Source organism: Manis pentadactyla, chromosome 7, assembly GCF_030020395.1.
Source record: "Manis pentadactyla isolate mManPen7 chromosome 7, mManPen7.hap1, whole genome shotgun sequence".
Taxonomy (NCBI): Eukaryota; Metazoa; Chordata; class Mammalia; order Pholidota; family Manidae; genus Manis; species Manis pentadactyla.
Window position 1 is genome coordinate 53279959 of NC_080025.1, and position 9227 is coordinate 53289185.

Below are 9227 nucleotides of genomic sequence, written 5' to 3' on the forward strand. Positions count from 1 at the left end.
TGTCTCTCCTGTCATGCCGCCGTCTTTAATTCCTATGATCTTTGTCTATCCTTTAATTGACTTTGGGAGTAGTTGATTTAATTTCACATTTTCTTAGTAATTAACTGTTCTACTTTCTTTACTGTGGTTTTATTACATCTGGTGACAGCTATTAAACCTTTGGAACACTTCCATCTATAGCAGTCCCTCCAAAATACACCATAGAGATGGTTTGTGGGCTGAAAATTCTCTCTGCTTTTGCTTATCTGGAAATTGTTTAATCCCTCTTTCAAATTTAAATGATAATTTTGCCAGATAAAGTATTCTTGGTTTGAGGCCCTTCTGCTTCATTGCATTACATACATCATACCACTCCCTTCTGACCTGTAAGGTTTCTGCTGAGAAGTCTGATGTTAGCCTGATGGACTTTCCTGTGTATGTGATCTTATTTCTCTCTCTGGATGCTTTTAATGGGCTGTCCTTATCCTTGGTCTTTGCCATTTTAAGTAGTATATGTCTTGGTGTTGTCTTCCTTGGGTCCCTTGTGATGAGAGATCTGTGCACCTAAATGGCCTCAGATACTATCTCCTTCCCCAGTTTGGGGAAGTTTTCAGCAATTACCTCCTCAAAGAGATTTTCTACCCCTTTTTCTCTCTCTTCTTCTTCTGGTACCCCTATAGTATGAATATTGTTCTGTTTGGATTGGTCACACAGTTCTCTCAATATTCTTTCATTCTTAGAGATCCTTTTTTATGTCTGTGCCTCAGTTTCTTTGTACTCCTATTCTCTAATTTCTATTTCATTTATCATCTCCTCCACTGTAACCAATCTGCTTTTAAAACCTTCCATTATATGTTTCATTTCTGATACTGTGTTCCATAATGATTTGATCTCCAACTGGAATTCATTCCTGCATTCTTGAATATTTTTCTGTACCTTCATGAGAATGTTTATGATTTCTTTTTTCACTGTAGTAAATTGTTGATTTATTCAATGTGACTGCTACTCCTGGTATGCCATTATTTGTAGGAGGTGGGCACTGGTATGGGATGGTAACCAATATTTATAAAACAAATCAAAAATGGAAAAATATCATAGTGCATTGTATATAGGACAAATGCTTTGTGAATACACAAATATTCATATATGCATACACACACATATACAAACAATAGATTACATGTATACTGGATGGTGATATAAACCTTATTTCTTACTTGTGGGTTCCATTCAGAATAATTTGATAATCATTGGTCTAAGGAATTGACTCACTGTTTGTAAGCTGTGCTGTATCTGTACTCTCCCTAGAGTGAGAACAATTATTAGGGTAAATTTCTATCTATTGGCATAGATAATTATTTACTGTTCCACATGTTGGGGAAATCATGTTTGACCAAAGAAACATACAAACAAAATAATAGCTATCATCATACCAAAGTACATTATGTATCTTGGTGAAGGTTCTTGAATATATTCTTTCAAGTTTTCTAATTCACTCCAGGAAAGATTCAGTGCACTCCATCATTATGCTGTTACTTGCAAACACTTTTGCTTTTCTAGTTCTTGTAACAGATCTTCATACACTTGTGAAAAGAGGTCCTCTTCAGATTTTGTTCCATATAGGTAAACAATTTCCCACAGGATGTCCTCTACTTCTTGTCTGTGCTTTAGGTACATGGGCCACATGTGGCCGTCAAAGTACCCTGGGACATCTGGAGGCTCGTAGACCCTCATACTCCTCCTCCTCTTACATTCTTCATATGGAATGGTCAGAAAGTAGCTTCTACTCCATAGACTGTCAAGTGGCTTATAATTAAAGAGAAGGAAACCTTCGATGATTAATACGGAAATTTCCTCAGTGCTTCCCCCATCTTCTACCAGAGAGTGTCTTGGACTTTCCATCCAGAAAGAAATGGCAGACATAATCTTTTCCATGTCGAGTGCCTCAAGCACTTAAAGAAATCATCCTGAGATATGACACTGCAGTTTTGGAGGTGTTTCTGCAAATTCATAGTCAATGTTGTCTTCCCACCATTTGTCACACGGGGGCCAATTCCAAGTCCTCCAGGCAGAGGCGAGGGCCCGGCATGTGCCTGTCACACACCGCCGCACCTGAGACGCCTGCAGCCTCTTCCTCCTCACCCCTGTCCGGTCACAGGTGATCCGGAAGAGGTCGTCAACCCAGGCCTCTGTCCCATGCAGGCCGGGTGCACGGCTTAGCTCCTGCCCCCATGGGGCAGGGCGGGACTGTGGCGAGAGCGCCTCCGCGTGCGCTGAATGTTTATGATTTTTATTTTGAAATCTCTTTCATGAAGATTCATGAGGTTGATTTCATTTGTGTCTTTCTCTGGTGTATTCATAATTTTGCTTTGAACCAGGTTCCTTTGACATTTCATATTTGTATGTGGTGCCCTCTAGTGCCCAGAAGCGATGCTCTCTAAAGGTGCTCAGCCCCTGGAGCAATGCTAGTGGTTAGAGGGGAGCGGTGTTGGTGCCTGCGGGAGGAAAGAGTTGTTTCCTGCTTCCTGGCTGCTATGCCTGTCTCCACTGCCAGAACCAGTGGGCAGAACACACAGGTATAAGCCTCTATGCTTTGCATTTGTAGGTGCTATAGGCAGGGCTTCCCTCTGGCTGGCCTAATGCCAGGGTAGGGTTTGCCAGTTTGTGAGCTAGGTGGTGCTGGCTGGGAGGAAGTTGCAGCAGGTTGTGTGTCAAGAGGGGGGCCTTGGAGCTGTGTAGCCAGCCAGGGGGCTGGAGCACCTGAAGATCATGAAAGTTCCCAACCTGCTGGGCAGAGTGCACAAGCACAATTTTGTCTACCTGTCCTTTCTCCTAAACAGTAAGCTCTATGCAACACTTGCCCCTTTAGCAGCCTTCTCACTGTTAGGAAGTCTCTCAGACTGCCTGCCTTTATTTTATCCCAGAGCAGCTGCATACGGATTCCTGCTTTCCACAAGCAGCTAGAATCTCTCCAGGTGTTCTGCCTGTCTTAGCTTTCCAATCCTCCTAATCATGAGAGCACCATGTAATGTAGGTTTGTGCTCCCAGAGCAGATCTCCAGAGCTAGATGTTCAGCAGTTCCAGGCCTCCACTCCTTCCCTGCTCCATTTCTCTTCCTCCTGCCAGTGATCTCAGGTTGGAGAAGGGCTTGGGTCCTCCCAGACCACGGCTTTGGTATGTTACCCTGTTCCGTGATGTCTATTCTTTTCTCCAGGTGTATGCAGTATGGCACAGCCCTCTTTCATGTTGGTCTTTCAGGATTAGTGGTATTAATTATATTTTTGTATTATATGCAGTTTTAGGAGGGAGCCTGTGTCTCACCTCTCACGCCACCATCTTTAATCCAATGTCATCCGATGTTATTTTTTAAGAAATGAGGAAACAAAGTGCACTGAACTGAGCACCAGATCCACCTTGTTCTCTCTCTTCTGAAAAAAAAAGTCTCAACTAAGGAACTGTCTAGCTATAAAATGCCATGAACCATGTTGATGGAGAAGAAAGGGCATTTTCAGTGGGGCATTACAGTAAGAGGTCTGAAGGTGAGTAGAATGAACAGGGTGTGAATATACTAGAGGTGGGGTGCAGATAGGAGATGAAGTGAGACTCGTTTGAGTGGAAGAGGTGACTTAATGGCCATTTAAAATTACTGGAGTTTTTCTGGATTATGAAAAAAGGTTCTACATATAGGAAGAAAACAGCTGAATCTCCTCACATTCCCAGGGTAACAGAAGCTAATGTCTTCTTGGGCAGCTCGCTCTCAGAGCCACTTTGACTCCTCTGCCTAAAGGAGAGTTTGCACAATGAGAATTTATATACTAGACACCTGTTTCCATGCCACGGCACAGTAAGCTAAAAAGTATATCAAGCAGGGTGAATGGAATTAAAGATACATTTGATAAGATAAATTTGGTGTTTCATAAAATCATTTTGGGGGAGGAAGAACTTGTTAAGTTGTGCAAATGAATCACAGTGAGAACAGGGTCGCCTTGGCAGAGCATCCCTCACTGCATAGCAGTTCTGCTGTTGTCGTGGGCTCTGTGTGGAGGGTGGATTGATGATGATCCCTTCTTTATTGAGGTTTTGGGCTCACATCTTATTTATGTTTATGCCTGCCGGATGGCAGAGCCTTTATTTGTCATTGCATTTCTTGGCTGTTTCTTGATCTCTGAGGCTCAAGTGCACAGATGCTGAAAAGATGCAGTACGTATGCCTGGGAAATGCATTGACAAACATTAAGAGAAAAGACAATGCTGAGGGCAGGAGTTTATTCCACAGAGTAACAGGGATGAAGTGAAGAAAAGGAAAGATGGATGCTCGTTATCAGGAAAAATACCCTGACCATTAGACTTTAAGAATAACTTCCCAAGGGAAGCTGTGAATATCTTGCTACATGAGGCATTTGAGAATAGATTGGATGATGTGCTGGAGATTATCTTGCCGGGAGTACAATGTACTCTGGTCAAGGGAGTGAACTCAAATAGCCACAAACCCCACAAAATTGTCTTTTGTGGTTATGATTCTGAGAGTCCAGTCAGGCCTTGCTTTACTGAATCCTTTGCTACAACCAATATGAATTTCCCCAGGTGGAAGAATTACATTTCAGAACACAAGCCTTGGTGGGCCTCCATGCCCATGGCTTGTCTGGGTAAGAGGCTATTCAGGGTGGCTTCCTTCTTCTGCATTGCCCTGGTTGATGGTGTGATCCCTCCATCCCCCACATTATCCCTCCTCCCTTTCTCCTCTTTCCCCCTCTTCTCTCCTTTCCTCTTCCCTGCTCTCCTTTCCTCTTCTCCCCTCCCTTCCTCTCTTCTCAATAAAGGAAAGAGACAAGGGGTGACAAAGGCATGGAAAACATTCCTCTGAGAATAAGTCATCCTGGTGTGCCTGTTGGGTGGCTGCTTTCTGCTGCTCAGTGCACTGGGGTTTGGCATTTGGAGGAGAGTAGGGCTTTAAGCCCACCAGTGTCAGTGTGAGACATGGGGACTGATGAGGTCTGCTGGCCATTCCACAGTGGACAAATCCTGCAAAGCCTGTAGGGTTGCCATTAAAAGCTCCTCCCTGCTCTTGCCCCATCCTGCCCAGAGGTCTGCTGGGGGTTCTGGACCTTCTTTGTTTAACAGCTATTGTTAGTGATTTGTTTGGGGCAGGGAGGCTGGTTAATTCCCTAAAGACAGACCAAACATCATTCAAGTTACTCTCTAAGAGATACCAGAGTGAAATGTTGAAGGCCAGCTGTTCTTTCTTCTTCCTTCTCCTAGTTAATTGCAACTGATCTAAAAATACACATATTTGGGGAAAGTCCCTGAAGTGGGAGTTGTGACAAGTTGCTGATGGTCACACAACTGGGTGTGAAGCAAGTGCAGGGGCCCAGGCAATTCAAGAGGCTGAGGAGAACTCATGAATCTGTTCTTGGGGAGTTTCTCCTTAATTCAGTTTATTCCACACATTCTCAGTTGATTGAGATGTGCAGCAATTTTCCCACATAGTATGCTCTGGACATTTATGGTTGTAACATTTGCAGTTTAAGCTACTTGAGTGTGATCTGGAAGTCCATTCTATAGGGTAAAATGTGCAGTGTTGCTGAGGCATGAATTGGAATCACCAAAGCTGCAAGGTAGTTGTGGCTGAGTCGTTACTTAGTGGCCACCCAGCTTATTGCCTGGCCTCTACCTCTCACTGCAGACTTTTCCTTTGACTGATTTTGTGAATAGTTTATTTTATTTTTTTGCCTTTAGTTGGTATTTGATTGGTCTGCTTTCTTTGGTGTGATTTTATTTTCTCTGGTGACATCTATTTAGCCTTAGGAATGCTTCCATCTAGATCAGTCCCTTTAAAATACCATGTAGAGGTGGTTTGTGGGGGGCAAATTCCCTCAACTTTTGCTTGTCTGGGAATTGTTTAATCCCTCCTCCATATTTAAATGATAATTGTGCTGGATACAGTATTCTTGGCTCAAGGCTCTTCTGTTTCATTGCATTAAATATATCATGCCATTCTCTTCTGGCCTGTAAGGTTTCTGTTGAGAAGTCTGATGATAGCCTGATGGGTTTTCCTTTGTAGGTGACCTTTTCCTCTCTCTGGCTGCCTTTAATACTCTGTCCTTGTCTTTGATCTTTGCCATTTTAATTATTATATGTCTTGGTGTTGTCCTCCTGGGGTCCCTTGTGTTGGGAGATCTGTGGGCTTCCATGGTCTGAGAGACTATTTCCTCCCCCAGTTTGGGGAAGTTTTCAGCAATTATTTCTTCAAAGACACTTTCTATCCCTTTTTCTCTCTCTTCTTCTGGTACTCCTAAATGTGAATATTGTTCCGTTTGGATTGGTCACACAGTTCTCTTAATATTCTTTCATTCCTGGAGATCCTTTTATCTCTCTCTGCCTCAGCTTCTCTGTGTTCCTGTTCTCTGATTTCTATTCCATTAATGGTCTCTTGCACCTCATCCAGTCTGCTCTTAAGTCCTTTCAGAGATTGTTTTATTTCTGTATTCTCCATCCTAACTTGATCCTTTAGCTCTTGCATTTTTCTCTGCAGGTCCATCCGCATGGTTATGACTTATTTTGAATTCTTTTTCAGGAAGATTGGTTATATCTGTCTCCCCAGGCCTCTCTTGGGGGTTGTCTGGGTAATTCTGAACTGCACCAAATTCTTCTGCCTTTTCATGGTAATAGAGGTAGTCGTAGGCAGGTGATGTGTGTGTCAACTGGGAGAATAAAGTCCCTTCCTTCTTGCTAGCCACCCTGCCCCTCTCTGCTGCCTGTGTCACTCACCCTCGCACCGGGAGCAGCGTCTGGGTTAATTTCCTGAGCCACCATGGGTGGGGCAGCCCAGAGCCCTGTTGGGAGAGGCAGGCGCACCAGGTGTGCTCTCCTGTGAGAACGGCACCCCTTCGTGCCTTGCCCCGGCTTTCTCTGTCTATGCCGGGCAGCTGCATGCCGACTGCAGCCCTGGGTCTGGCCTGGGCGGCTGTGCACTGGGAGGAGACTCGGGGCGGCTGCTCTGGCTGCTCTGCCGCTTTGGCAGGGCCACGCTGGAGGGGGAATGAATGGCAGGCTGTTTATCTCCATGAGTGGTTTCAGAGCTGTGCTGCCTCCCAGGGGGCTGGGGCGTCCGAAACTCCTCAGAATTCCCAGCTGCTGGGCTGAGTGTGCCAGGATGCTTCCATCCAGCTGTGAGGCCCCTGTCCCTTTAAGACTTTCAAAAAACACTTGCTTTTCTTTTTCCCAGCGGAGCCAGCTGCGGGGACCCTCTTGCAGATTTTACTTTTCTGTTTTCCTAATATCCAGCACACCATGCAATGTGTGTCTACACTCCCAGTGCGGATGACTAAGGCTGGTTATTTAGCAGTCCTGGGCTTCCACTCCCTCCCTGCTCGGACTCCTCCTCTCCTGCTGGTGAGCTGGGGTGGGGGTGGGGGGAGCCCTGGGGTCCTGCAGGGCCTCACTGTAGCCTTTTATATTCTTTTTCATTGATCTGTTTGAGAAGGTTTGGAGACATATTCTTGGTGATTCTGGAATGCCTTGTGATGACAAGCCATAGTCTAGCCAGCCAAGCCCAGCCCAGCCAGCCCAGCCCAACTTTCCTAAGCAAGCACCATCATAAAGGAGACCCAAGGAGCTGTCAATAGAATAAATCTGAACCTGTTCAACATTATTTATTCATCTTTTATTGTGGGCCAGGCTCTGTGTTGTGTGTTGTAAGAAATACGAAGTGGAATAAGACCCAGTTTTGGCTCTTAGAGAAAATACAACCAATAGGAAAAAAACCAACACAAGTGACCATAACACAGGGCAGTGCCAGATAATCACTCTGGGGTGTTTTCAACACCAACAAATAATTCTCTGACTTCCCATTCAGCAACCTGGTGTTTAATGATTCAATTCTGACACGGTCTGGAATTAACACAGACACCACAGCTTAAGGGCTCAGTCCCACGAGATTGCCCCTCCTTCAGATGCCAGTCACTAGTCCTAGGCTTCCTCTACTTCTGACCCATCAGCTAGAAATTGGGGGTTCCCATGACCCCCTCCTCAGATTTGATGATTTGCTAGAGTGGCTCACAGACTCAGGAACACATTTTCTTTGCATGTACTGACTTGTTATAAAGGATAGTGTAAAGGATGCAAATGAATGGCCAGATGAAGAGGCACATAGGGAAGGTGTAAGTCCAGGGAAAGGAAATCCCAGGGTAAAATACCTCTAAAAACTGAAATCAATCAAAGGGAGAAATAAAGTTTAGAAATATGTGTATTGCTTACAAACTGCAGTCCAGGGCTGTCTCTCCTGCTCTGGCAGAAGCAAAACTGGCCCCCAACCCTCACCTCTCAGGTACAGATAAGCCCTCCGTTGCCCAGGTAATTTACCCATTGATATGAGATGAACTCTCAACCCCTGAGGAATGAATCAAATGTGCTAAAGCCATACTTCTCTTCACCTCTGAACGCCTATTGATATGCAGATATACTAAAGCCAGGTGAGATATTCTGGAAATACTACAATTTTACCCACAGGAGGTCTGGAGGGGTCTCCAGCACAGGATCTTCTGTCCCGTGGAGCTGGGGTGCACCACTCTTCCAGCACATAGATAAGCTCACCAGCCCAGAAGTCTCCGAACCCTGTTGTTTACGTGTTTTTAGGGAGGTCTCATTACATATGCACAGTTGATTAAATCATTAGCCATTGGTGATTGAACTCAGGCTCTCCCCTCCCTGGAGTTTGGGGGGTGGGGCTGAAAGTCCCAAGCTTGTAATCAAGACTTGGTCTTCCTGGAGACCAGCCCCCATCCTGAAGCCACCTAGGGGCCCCAGCCACCAGGCATCTCATTAGCATACAAAAGGCACTCTTATTACTCCGGAGATTCCAAGGATTTTAGGAGCTGTGTGCAGGAACTTGGAACAAATATTAGTATTTATTATACCACAACTATCATAAGAACATCACAAGGAAAGTGTTATGCAACTTCAAAGATGAAAGAACACACCCATTTTTCTAAGACTTCATGTTAAAACATCATGCAATGTGAAGGAATTGGCTTCTGCAGTCTGCCAGCCCTGGGCTTGACTTCCCGGCCGATCTTACAGCCACTCTTCTGCCTCTTCATTGGTATCCTCAGCCACAAAATGGAACCATGTCAGTTTCCCTGCAGAGTGTATGGTGCCTCAGATCTCTTACAGTACAGGGACTTCTTGTTGTGGAGTGTTATTTTGCTTGTCTGTTCAGTTCTGTATTGAGCTTAACCATGTTGCCTTTTG

At 44.8% G+C, this 9227-nt stretch overlaps 1 pseudogene; it reads right to left on the reverse strand.

Annotated features, from left to right (window-relative positions):
- Nucleotides 1-935: 935 nt before the first annotated feature.
- LOC118929084 (nicotinamide riboside kinase 1-like) lies at nt 936-8558 on the reverse strand (annotated as a pseudogene).
- Between the last annotated feature and the right edge of the window lie 669 nt (nt 8559-9227).